The 10,470-nt window shown below is 39.4% G+C and overlaps 1 protein-coding gene across 1 annotated transcript in view; it reads right to left on the bottom strand.

The window, feature by feature from the left end:
* The window catches only part of KLF12 (Kruppel like factor 12), a 290,638-nt gene that overhangs the window by 205,231 nt on the left and 74,937 nt on the right, over positions 1-10,470 (bottom strand). The window lies entirely within an intron of this gene.

Here is a 10,470-nt window from a genome sequence, read left to right as displayed (position 1 = left end):
TGGGCTCGGAGGGGGAGGCTTTTTTTCTGCTATTGGCAATGAGTGGAAGAGACGATCGATCAAATATTATCTCTTTTGATGATGGCAAAATTAGGTCATTGATACCATCCCATGATGTATTTGATAGCAATCTTTCTACATCAGTGCCACTGTCAACGAACTGGGCTTATTTGAAAAATGAGAACTGACTAGTATCCTTTTTTTTAAAGTACCTTTTACATTTCCAATTGCTTGATTTATTCTCCTTCATTTGTCCCTTCATTCATTCATTCAACAAATATTCACCTCTGCTCAGCAATTTCAGTCTTGTCTGACTCTTTGTGACCCAATTTGGGGTTTTCTTGGCAAAGACACTGGAGTGGTTTGCCATTTCCTTCTCCAGCTCATTTTGCAGAAGTGGAAAGACAGGCAAACAGGGTAAAGTGACTTGCCCAGGGCCACACAGCTGGGAAGTGTCTGAGACCAGATTTGAACTCAGGAAGATGAGTCTTCCTGACCCCAGGTCCGGTACTCTATCCATCATGCACAGCTGCCCCAAATATTCATTTACTCTCTATTACATATATACAAAGCACCATGCTAGGTATTATGGGGGACATGTGTAAGACACAAGATTTATAACCAGACATCATGGATGGGGTATGTGTGCAATTATATGTGAGAGACAGGAAGAAGGTATGTACAAGGAGCAGCCAGGTGGCGCAGTGGGTAGAGCACTGGCTCTGAAGTCAGGAGGACTTGAGGTCAAATCCAACCTCAGACCAAACACTTGACACTTATTAACTGTGTGACCCTGGGCAAGTCACTTAATCCCAATTGCCTAAAAAACAACACAAACAAAAAACAAACAAACAAACAAACAAAAAACAAAAAGAAGGTATGTATATACATGCATGTGAGAGAACAGGGTAGAGGGAGAGTGATAATAGGAAGAGGGGAAGATGTGACCCTTGGACACTAATCCGATTTGGTTAATTTCTCTGTGTGGTATTTAGACCCCTAGCTCTCACATATTATTTACTTTGGGATGTATGAATCCTCCAGCAGAAGCCAAACCATGTTTCCTCTTGTCCTCTCTCGAAATACCCCTGGACCCTTCCAAGCTACCATCCTGCACCTCTGTTAGTTTTCACAGCCAAACTTTTTGAAAAAGATTTCTCATTCCTCAACCCTTTACAATCAGACTTCTGACCTCAGTCAACTGAAACTGCTCTCTCTAAAGTTCCCAATGATCTTTTAACTGCCAAATCTGATGGACTTTTCTCAATCCTCATACCCTTCCCGGATAATTTTCTCCTCTCTGAACTCTATTGATTCTCCCCTTGCACGTCTAACTGGTCATTCTTAGTATCTTTAACTGATTGGTCATCCATAGCGTATCCCTAACCTGTGGCTATACTCCAGGTGTGCTGGAACCAGCTCTTGAGAGTCAATTGTTAAATTTTCAGTTAGCATTTTCACCTTGGAATCAGCAAACGTTACAAATCAGGGTTTGGTTTATTATTTTGCTGATTGCTTAAACTTAAAAAAATGATGGAGGAAAAAAAGTGTGTAATGTACACGAGGTTTTTTTTTTTTGTCCCCACTCCCCCATCAACCCCACGGACAGCTAGTTGTTAAACATGTATGATACACTTCTGAGTGGGCCACGAGTCACTATCCTGAGCCCTCCACTTTTCTCTCCATATATTCTCCTACTTCATCAGCTTTCATGGATTTAATGATCGCTTCTATGCGGTGGAATATATACATATATTCGATATAACCAGACTCAGTGTCTGTCTTCAGCTTGAGCTCCAAATCACCAGCTGCCTCCTGGACAGTTCCAAATGGATGTCCTGTAAGCATCTCCAATTCAACACAACCCAAACTGAACTAGTTATCTTTTCTCCAAATCTGGCCCTTTTCTGAACCATGCTATTCCTGCTCAGGGCACCAGCACTTTCCAGTCACTCCAGTTCCTAACTCTGCTATCATTCCTGACTTCTCACGCTCTCTCACCAGCCATATGCAATCAGTTGCTAAATCTTGTTGACTGTACATCCTTAACATTTTTCACATCCTTCCCCTTCTCTCTACTGACTTTATCATGACCCTGACTCAGGCTTTTAGCACTTCTTACCTGAACTTACCTTGGTTGCCACAGTGATTTTCCTAAAGAACATTTCTGCCACATCACTCTCAGTGAATTCCAATGGCTCTCTATTAATTCCAGAATCAAGTATAAACTCCTCTGTAGGGCACTTAATAAACTTTATCCCTTAAATACCCTCAGACCTTAACCTACCTTGCCAGCCTTATTACATATGAGATATTACTCCTTTTCTGTCTAGCCACATTTCCTCTGACTGTTCCTCACCCAGGACACTTGATTTCTCTTTACCAGTCCCTCATGCATAGGATGCTCTTTCTTCCTTTTTGCCTCTTAGAATCTCTACTTTCCATCAAAATTCAACTCAAAAAGCCATTTTCTACATGAGGCTTTCCCTAATCCTTTAGGTGCTACAGCCTTCCCTGACTCCAATGATCTTATTATTCATTCTGCATGTACCCTTACTATATAGGTACATGTTGTCTTACACAGTAGAGAACTTGTAACCTCTCTGAAGGTGTTTCACTTTTTTCTTTCTACACTTAGCCCTCAGCACAGAGTCTGGCAAAGAATAATTGTTAAATAATTGTTAATTAGCTGATTATACAGCACTTTGTCCTACTACTCTCTATGCACAAATGACTTTGTGACTTCATGGGGAAGTCTTGGATTTCACAACAGGACAAGAAGCATACTCTGGAATTAAAGACTGTGAGGTTTCAGAGGTACTTTCAAAGCCTAAACTTTTCACTTTGTAGATGAGAAAACCAAGACCCTTAGAAATAAGTGACATCAAAAATTAAATCAAATTAATAAAACTTCCTTAAATTTTCCAATAAACTTACTGTGTGCATAACAAGTCAACTAGGCAGTAGGGGAGGGGGTGTGATACAACATCTGGAAAACATACAGATCTTGCCTTCATAGAGCTTGTAGTCCTGCTGGGAAAAAGGGGAAAACAGCAAAAATAATTGAAACAAACACGTTACATGTTTGGTTCATTAGAGAATTACAAAAACAAGCACTATGAAAGGTCCATGGGAGAAGGCTGTTATAAAGTCAGTGTATTAGGGGAGGCTAATTAGAGGAGTGGGCCCTTGAATTGGCCTTTAAAGATGGGTAAGTACTTATGGGGTGAAGAGGGAGAGGGAAAACAGTGTGAAGAAAGGCACAGAACTGAAAGGAAACAAGCTACATCCAGGGGCCAGGGCAAAACCTGGTTTCACCAGAGCATAAAGAGAAAGGAGGGCAGTAATATGAGATAAGAATGGAAAATTATGATTGTCCATCAGCTTAGAACTGCTGATCAAGGAGCCGGAACTTTCCTCAAAAGGTAACAGTGGGTTTTTGGGGAATAGCATAAGTACAATATAATGGACAAAGTACCGGCTCTGGAATCAGAGGATCTGTGTTCAAATCCTGCATCTGCTATTGTTGCCTCTGTGAACTTGGGATAATCACTTAACTAATGAGTAAACTCTTAGATTCTTCATTTGTAAAATTAAGGATTTGAACTAATTGTCCTCTGAGGTCCCTTCTTCTAAATCTATGAGTAAGAAAATTTATTCTACTGAAAAGCCTCTTCTAACTTCATAGAAAAGTGGTATTTTAATCTTATCAAATTTTTAAATTCTTCCAAATTGTTGCAAGTTACAGGTGGTGACATATTACATCACAACATCCTATAAATATCCTCACCCATGACCTACAATTTTGCCTTCAGATTTTTTTTCCCACATGGTACTAGGGCATTGCAGCCTGGGCTAGCTCCTGTTCAAGGCTGCTTGAACAGCAACAAGGAATATCTTTCATTATTCTTTTGCATTCCCCACGGTGCCCAGAACAGTGCCAGGCACATATCAGAACATTTAATGACACCTGTCGGAATAATACATGAATGAATCACCCAGGTGAGATCCTTTTCCTGGTCATGTAACAGGAAAATCAGATGAAAGATAAGGGAGTAGAACACAATTTAGAAGAGCACTGTAGCATACAGAGGGAGTTAGTACAGGAAGGCAGAAAGTGGGCCAGCCGGCAGCAAAGTGGGACAGGAGGTGAAAGAATGCTTAAGGGAAACATGGCTGACAGCCAAGATTCTGGCCAATCAGATGGCATTCACAATGGCAAGGGGATGGTCTCAGGTGGATAAACCATCTCAGCTGCCTTAACAAAAATCAATCCTGACTGGGACTGTGAGTTATAGGCAGTGGGCAATGTACCAAAAAAAAAAAAAAGCTTCTATGAAAAAAAATCTAAGGGTCAAAGATTGGACTTATATTATCTTATCTGCAGGAAGTAAAGAATACTAATATAGGGTTGTGTAGACCTTTGAACTTTTGTATTAAAAATGAGAATAGCCTGCTAGTAGAAGTAAATAATGACACAGACATTCTATCAAAAGCACAGTTTGCCAATGGTGACCCTTACTATTATGAACAAAGAGGTAGTGTTAAATGCCAACTGAGATATGGTATTTCCACGGCATTAACATGCTCACTTACAATTTGCGACTAAACAAAGAGACAAGAGCAGGGCATGTCTGATAACCAAAGGTTTCATTGTAAAATTATAATGCAATTACAAGATTCCCATTATACCAAACAACTGTATTACCCTGGGCATATACTCAGCCACAGGTAAAATTACTAGCTGCCAGAGTACAACTAGCTGGGCCACACCACTTTTACTACAGGCAGATTGGGACAGTGAAAAGAACACTGATTTTGGATTCAAAGGACATGAGCTTTAAATAATAACTCTGTCACTCACCGCCTGTGTGAGCACAGGCAAGTCATTGAACTTTGCCAGTTGTCAGTTTCCCTATCTATAAAATGAGGGGGTTGGAGTCGATGACCTCTGTCTGAGGCCCGTTCTGGCTCTAAATCTATGAACCTACAGCTAAAGTCAAAAACTACATACCTACTATAGGAGTCAGACCAATAGAAACAGAATCTTCAGATTTCAGTGATTAGTTACTAATTAATCAGCAAAAGTTACTTACTACATGCTAAGAGCCAGTGAGTACTCAATATCTCTCTGATGCATTCACCCCATTGGAACTCATTCATTCATTTCTTCCATAAACATTTATTAAGCACCTACTATGTACCCGACGCTGTAATAAGTGCTAGGAATTTAAAAAATAAAAACAAAAAACAAAAAACTAAAGACAGTCCTTGCCCTCAAGGAACTTATAATGTAAAGGAGGAGACAATATGTAAACAAATACATACAAAGCAAGGTGTATATATAGGACGAATAGAAACCAATTAAAAGAGGGAAAACACTGGAATTCAGAGGGGTTAGGGAAGGCTTCCTGTAGAAGGTGGGGTTTTAGCTGGGACTTGAAGGATGCCAGGGAGGTCAGCGGTCAGAATAGGGCAGGATTCAGAGTACTCCAGGCATGAGTGAGAATCAGAAAAAATGCCTGGAGCTGAGAGATGAAGTGTCTTATCACTCTCAATTGCTATAGTCTCTTCAGAATTTAGAAACTGTATTTCATGCGTCTTTATTTCTTCAGTACCTAAACTGGAGCTTGTAAAAAGTATGCACTTAATAAACGGTTCCTGAATTAAATAATAATAGCTAGCATATACAGCCCCTAAAGATTTCTAAAGTGCATTACAAATATGATCTCATTTGATCCTCAGGACAACCTGGGAGGTAGGTGCTATTATTATCCCTACTTTACAGATGAGGAAACTGAGACAGACAGGTTAAGTGACTCCTGCCCAGGGACACAGCTAGTAAGGGTCAGAGGCAGGATTTGAACTGAGGTCTTTCCAGGTCCAGCAGTAAATCCATGGCACCACCTTGATAAGATTCCCTTTTTTTCAGAGAACGTGGTTATCCATTGTCTTGCTCCAATCATTTTATGATACATTTACAGTATCATGACAATGTTTACGTAGCCATAGATATTTAACGTGGTTCAGTTAAACAAATTTCACAAATATTTTATAATAAAACCTGCTAGTTTGCAACTCTAAATCCTATGTGAAAAATATTCTGGATACAAAGAAGAGTATGATACAGGGAGCTAAAATAGGGATGGGGATAGGGATAGGCACAGGCAGGTACAAGAAGTGCTATGAAGGGTGATGGGAAATCATGAGAGCTTTCATGGACAAGATGGCCCCAATGTCATTCCTACTTTTTGCCTGTGTGCCCTTATGCAAGTTAATTCACTTCTCTGAGTTTCAGTTTCTTCAGCTGTAAAAAGAAGGGGCTGAATTAAATGATCTAAGTTTTCTTTCTGCTTCGATTCTATGATCATATAATGATTCTATTCCTGAAATAAACGTGGTTCTGTCTTTATAGAGGCTGAAGAGGAAGAAGGAGGGAATAACCAATACAGATTTTTTGATGGGTGTGGATTATCTGGTCCTACTCTGAGCTCCGTAATAAACATTCAGTGATGATCATACATAGTCTTGGGTAGTTTAGAGAATACCCAAAATACCTTTAATTAACACAAAGCCAGTCACAGAGCTCTGCCAAGCTCCTCAGTCCCTTTTCTCAGACACTCAAGAGATATAAAAACGGTAAAGAATAGGTTTTAATAAAAGCTCCATAAAAAGAAAAGAAAAAGCAAATCCAAATACCACCACCAAAATAAAACAAAATTTTAAATAAAAACAGTCGAGCTCACTTGGTGATTCTAAATATTTTTTATCATCTGACAACTTCTTCATGGGGCAACTATGGTTACATCCAAACATGAAAATGAACATGTGTGGAATTTGGGGTACTTGCTCTATACATTTAAAAGTTGTACTAGTGAAAAGAGAAGTCCAGTGTCTCCATTAGAAGGCTGTTGTCTTAGAACTGAGGAGGTAAAGTTTGATAATCTCAGGTTTGCAAGCATAAAATCCCTCTTACAGATTTCATGAGATTAACATTTGTAAACATAAGAAGCCCTCTGAAGAGTGATGGAGGTGAGTGCAGGGTTTATCCTTGACTTCCTTCTACTTTCACATTCTAAATCTTATATAACACCATCTGCAACGTGAACAAAATATTACTGATTCATATTATAGACTGTATTTCATATCTGATTTTTATTTCTCTTTAGGTTTTATGCATATCAATTAGTAAAGAAGAATTTTCCTTAGTTGAAACTCTGGGAAGATTTACAGACACATAGACATTTAATATATTAACCATACTACATGAGAAATTACAGATTAGCGAGGCTGTGTGGGTCAGTGGATAGAGAGCTAGCCTTGGAGTCAGAAAGATATTAAATCCAAACCCCATCTCTGATATGCCCTTGTGCAGTGATCCTGGGAAATCCAGTTAATTTTTTTTTTCCTGGCGAGGCAATCGGGGTGAAGTGACTTGCCCAGGGTCACACAGCTAGTGAGTATTATGTGTCTGAGGCCGGATTTGAACTCAGGTCCTTCTGACTCCAGGGCCGGTACTGTATCCACTGTGCCACCTAGCTGCTTCAATCCAGTTAATTTTTCAATGTCATGGGCAACTCTCTTAAGCTGTAAGCAGTAGAAAAGTTGGCAAACAGCACTGGTAGTGAGTTTCTTACTAGAAGTTACACACACTGATGAAATCCGAGGTCCACTCAACTGTCACTGTATTTAACACTAAAATGTAGGGTTTGCATAAAATTTAGAGCTTAGAGATCCCTTTGCCAATTGGCATTATTTAACAGATGGGAAAAACTGAGGCCAAGGAAGAAGAAAGTAATTGCCATATAGATAATAAGTAGGAAAAGTCAAGCAAAGTCATATAAATAACATGTAGCAGAGTCAGGATTTAAATTGAGACGCTCTGATTCCACAGCTATTGTTCTTTCAGAAAAGTCATGATTTCTGCAATTGTATATGTTCCATCAAAGGCCAGCATCCAACTATTTTTAACATCCTAAAAAAAAAAATCACTCCAAGACCTTCTGTAACTGCAGCACTGTGCCAGAAGTGCAAAAGCTTTTACTCTAGTAGGCCTATCTGATGTACCACTCATTTCTAATGTCAATCAAATTCCCTAAAATTAATTTATGATTCATTATCATTTTTCCCTATTACCCAGAGGGTAATACATGGAAGGCAGATTAAAAGTCCACATTATTGGATATCAAGATAAATGAGTTTCTGTGATTCCCAGCAGAAAAGTTAATTTTCAATCCCATGGTAACAACCAAAAACAAAACAATTCAAATTGCTAATGGCCCTTGTGGCCTGTGGCCACAAACATAACCTTTGTGTTCCTATTCATTACACTCCTCTACCCCATAACTGCCTCACCCCTTTAGTCTTTTTTCTTTCTCTTCCCCTTTGACTTTTTGTCTTCTTTGTAACCTTTTACTCTCCCTCCATTAATCGATTTTCTTTCCTGCTTTTTTTTTGTGTTTATTTTTTTACACACTCACTATTCCCCTGCCTTTTTTCTAGGGTCAAATTCCATGTTCTTTTACTCAGCTATCTTTTCTTATTTTCTTTAAACATTTACATTTCCTTCATATTATGGCTGTCAATACTATTCCATGAAATTGATTTTCTGTATTTGAGTATTTTTTTGTTTCATTGACCTTATCCCTTCTGACCCACTTTTCCAAAACTCTTTTAAGTTCTTCTTTTTCATACACTATCCTTTTTGTGGCATTTCCTACTCTCCTTTCCTCTCGCTTCCCCAATATCATGTTCCCTGTTTAGAAGCACTGTCATGTAGTGGGTAAAAAGATGGCCTCAGAAGCAGAGAAAGCCTATGTTTAAGACCTGCCTCTAATGTATACTTGCTGTGTGACATAGGTGAAGTCATTTAATCTTGCAGTGTTCCAGGAAACTATAAAACTGTAAGTTTAAGAAATTGTACTTACCCTCACCTTATATAGCAAGTTTCTTTGTCCACAGAGTTTGCTACACCAAAGAATTCACAAGTCCTTATCTTTCTGTGGGGGCAGGGGTGTTATCATTTAAAATTTTGCTTCTTATATGTATTTCTCCAAATTTTGTGCAGCAGACTGAACAGATATTTGGATATTTACCCATGGGTGTGCAGGTGTGGGTGCTATGAATATGTGTAAGAGGGTGGTGGTTACTCTTTTTGTGGTGACAAAGAATTGGAAATTGAGGGGATGCCCATCAATTGCGGAATGGCTGAACAAATTGTGGTACATGAATGTAATGGAATATTATCATACTATAAGAAATGATGAGCCGGTGGACTTCAGAAAAATCTAGAAAGACTTGTATGGACTGATGCCGAGTGAAGTGAGCAGAACCAGAAGATCGTTGTATACTGTAACAGCCGCATTATTCGATGACTAACGTTGATAGACTGAGCCCTTCTCGGCAATGCAGGGTCTCCAAAGGGCTCATGATGGAAAATGCTATCCACATCCAAAGAAAGAATTATGGAGTTTGAATGAAGATCAAAGCATACTATTTGCTCTTTTTTTCTTCTGTTTTGTTTTGTTTCCTCTCTCTGGTGGTTCCTCCTATTGGCTCTAATTCTTACTTACAACATCACTAATGTGAAAATACGTTTAATAGGAATGTACAAGTATAGCCTACATCAGATTGTGCGCCATCTGGGGGAGGGAGGTGAAGAGGGAGGGGGAAAAAATTTAGAACTCAAATGCTTATGGAAGTGATTGTTGATAAATCAAAATAAATTAAGAAAAAAAAGAAAAACAGAAGAAAAAAAGAGTGGTGGTTAAAGATGGGCTTATGTGTCAGTTAATAATCTTGCATAAATTGCACTGTCACTGCAGATGGAATAGGTGAAAAATATTTGAGAATGCAGAAGAATGACCTTTAAAACCTGAAGTACAACTTGGAAGAGAGTGTGTGGATGACGTGAATATCCATTCATAATATTTTAGAGTTGGGGTGGATCCGAGAGCTCATCAGCTCCAACCCCAGTCTGAAACGCTAATTTCTTCTTGATGTAGTTACGAAGGTCTGTAAAAACTGGAAAACCCAGAGTTCTGAAGATGGACGATCCTAAACAACTTCACCCAATGATTTTGGCTACGATCAACTTCAGGCAGAGGCTTGAGGAATGGCTCCTATTGGCTTTCCAGGTCCTTGGTCTGGATAGGAACTATCCAGGCAAAGTGATTTCTCTAATCCTAAAGGCCAGGGTGCAGGGGACCCTAAGACTCGGCCAGTCTCTCAAAAATAATTCCCTCCTCCAAGCTACAAAGAAGAGTTCGTCTTCCTTGAGTGGACATTCTGACTAAATTACCATTACTAGTTAAGCCCCAGAACTCCTACGACAGCTGGGGCTGGAGGAAGGACTAGGAGGTGAGCAGGGCTTTACCAGGCTCTGTTGCGAAAAAGGGCCATGAATCAAATCCTTAGCTAGCTTCCAGTCAGAGAGAGAGAGAGAGAGAGAGAGAGAGAGAGAGAGAGAGA

The sequence above is a fragment of the Vombatus ursinus genome, unplaced genomic scaffold (genome assembly GCF_900497805.2).
Source record: "Vombatus ursinus unplaced genomic scaffold, bare-nosed wombat genome assembly UNPS02014942.1, whole genome shotgun sequence".
NCBI lineage: Eukaryota > Metazoa > Chordata > Mammalia > Diprotodontia > Vombatidae > Vombatus > Vombatus ursinus.
Note: the sequence above shows the minus strand (reverse complement) of the source record. Positions and strands in the feature narration are given on the sequence as shown.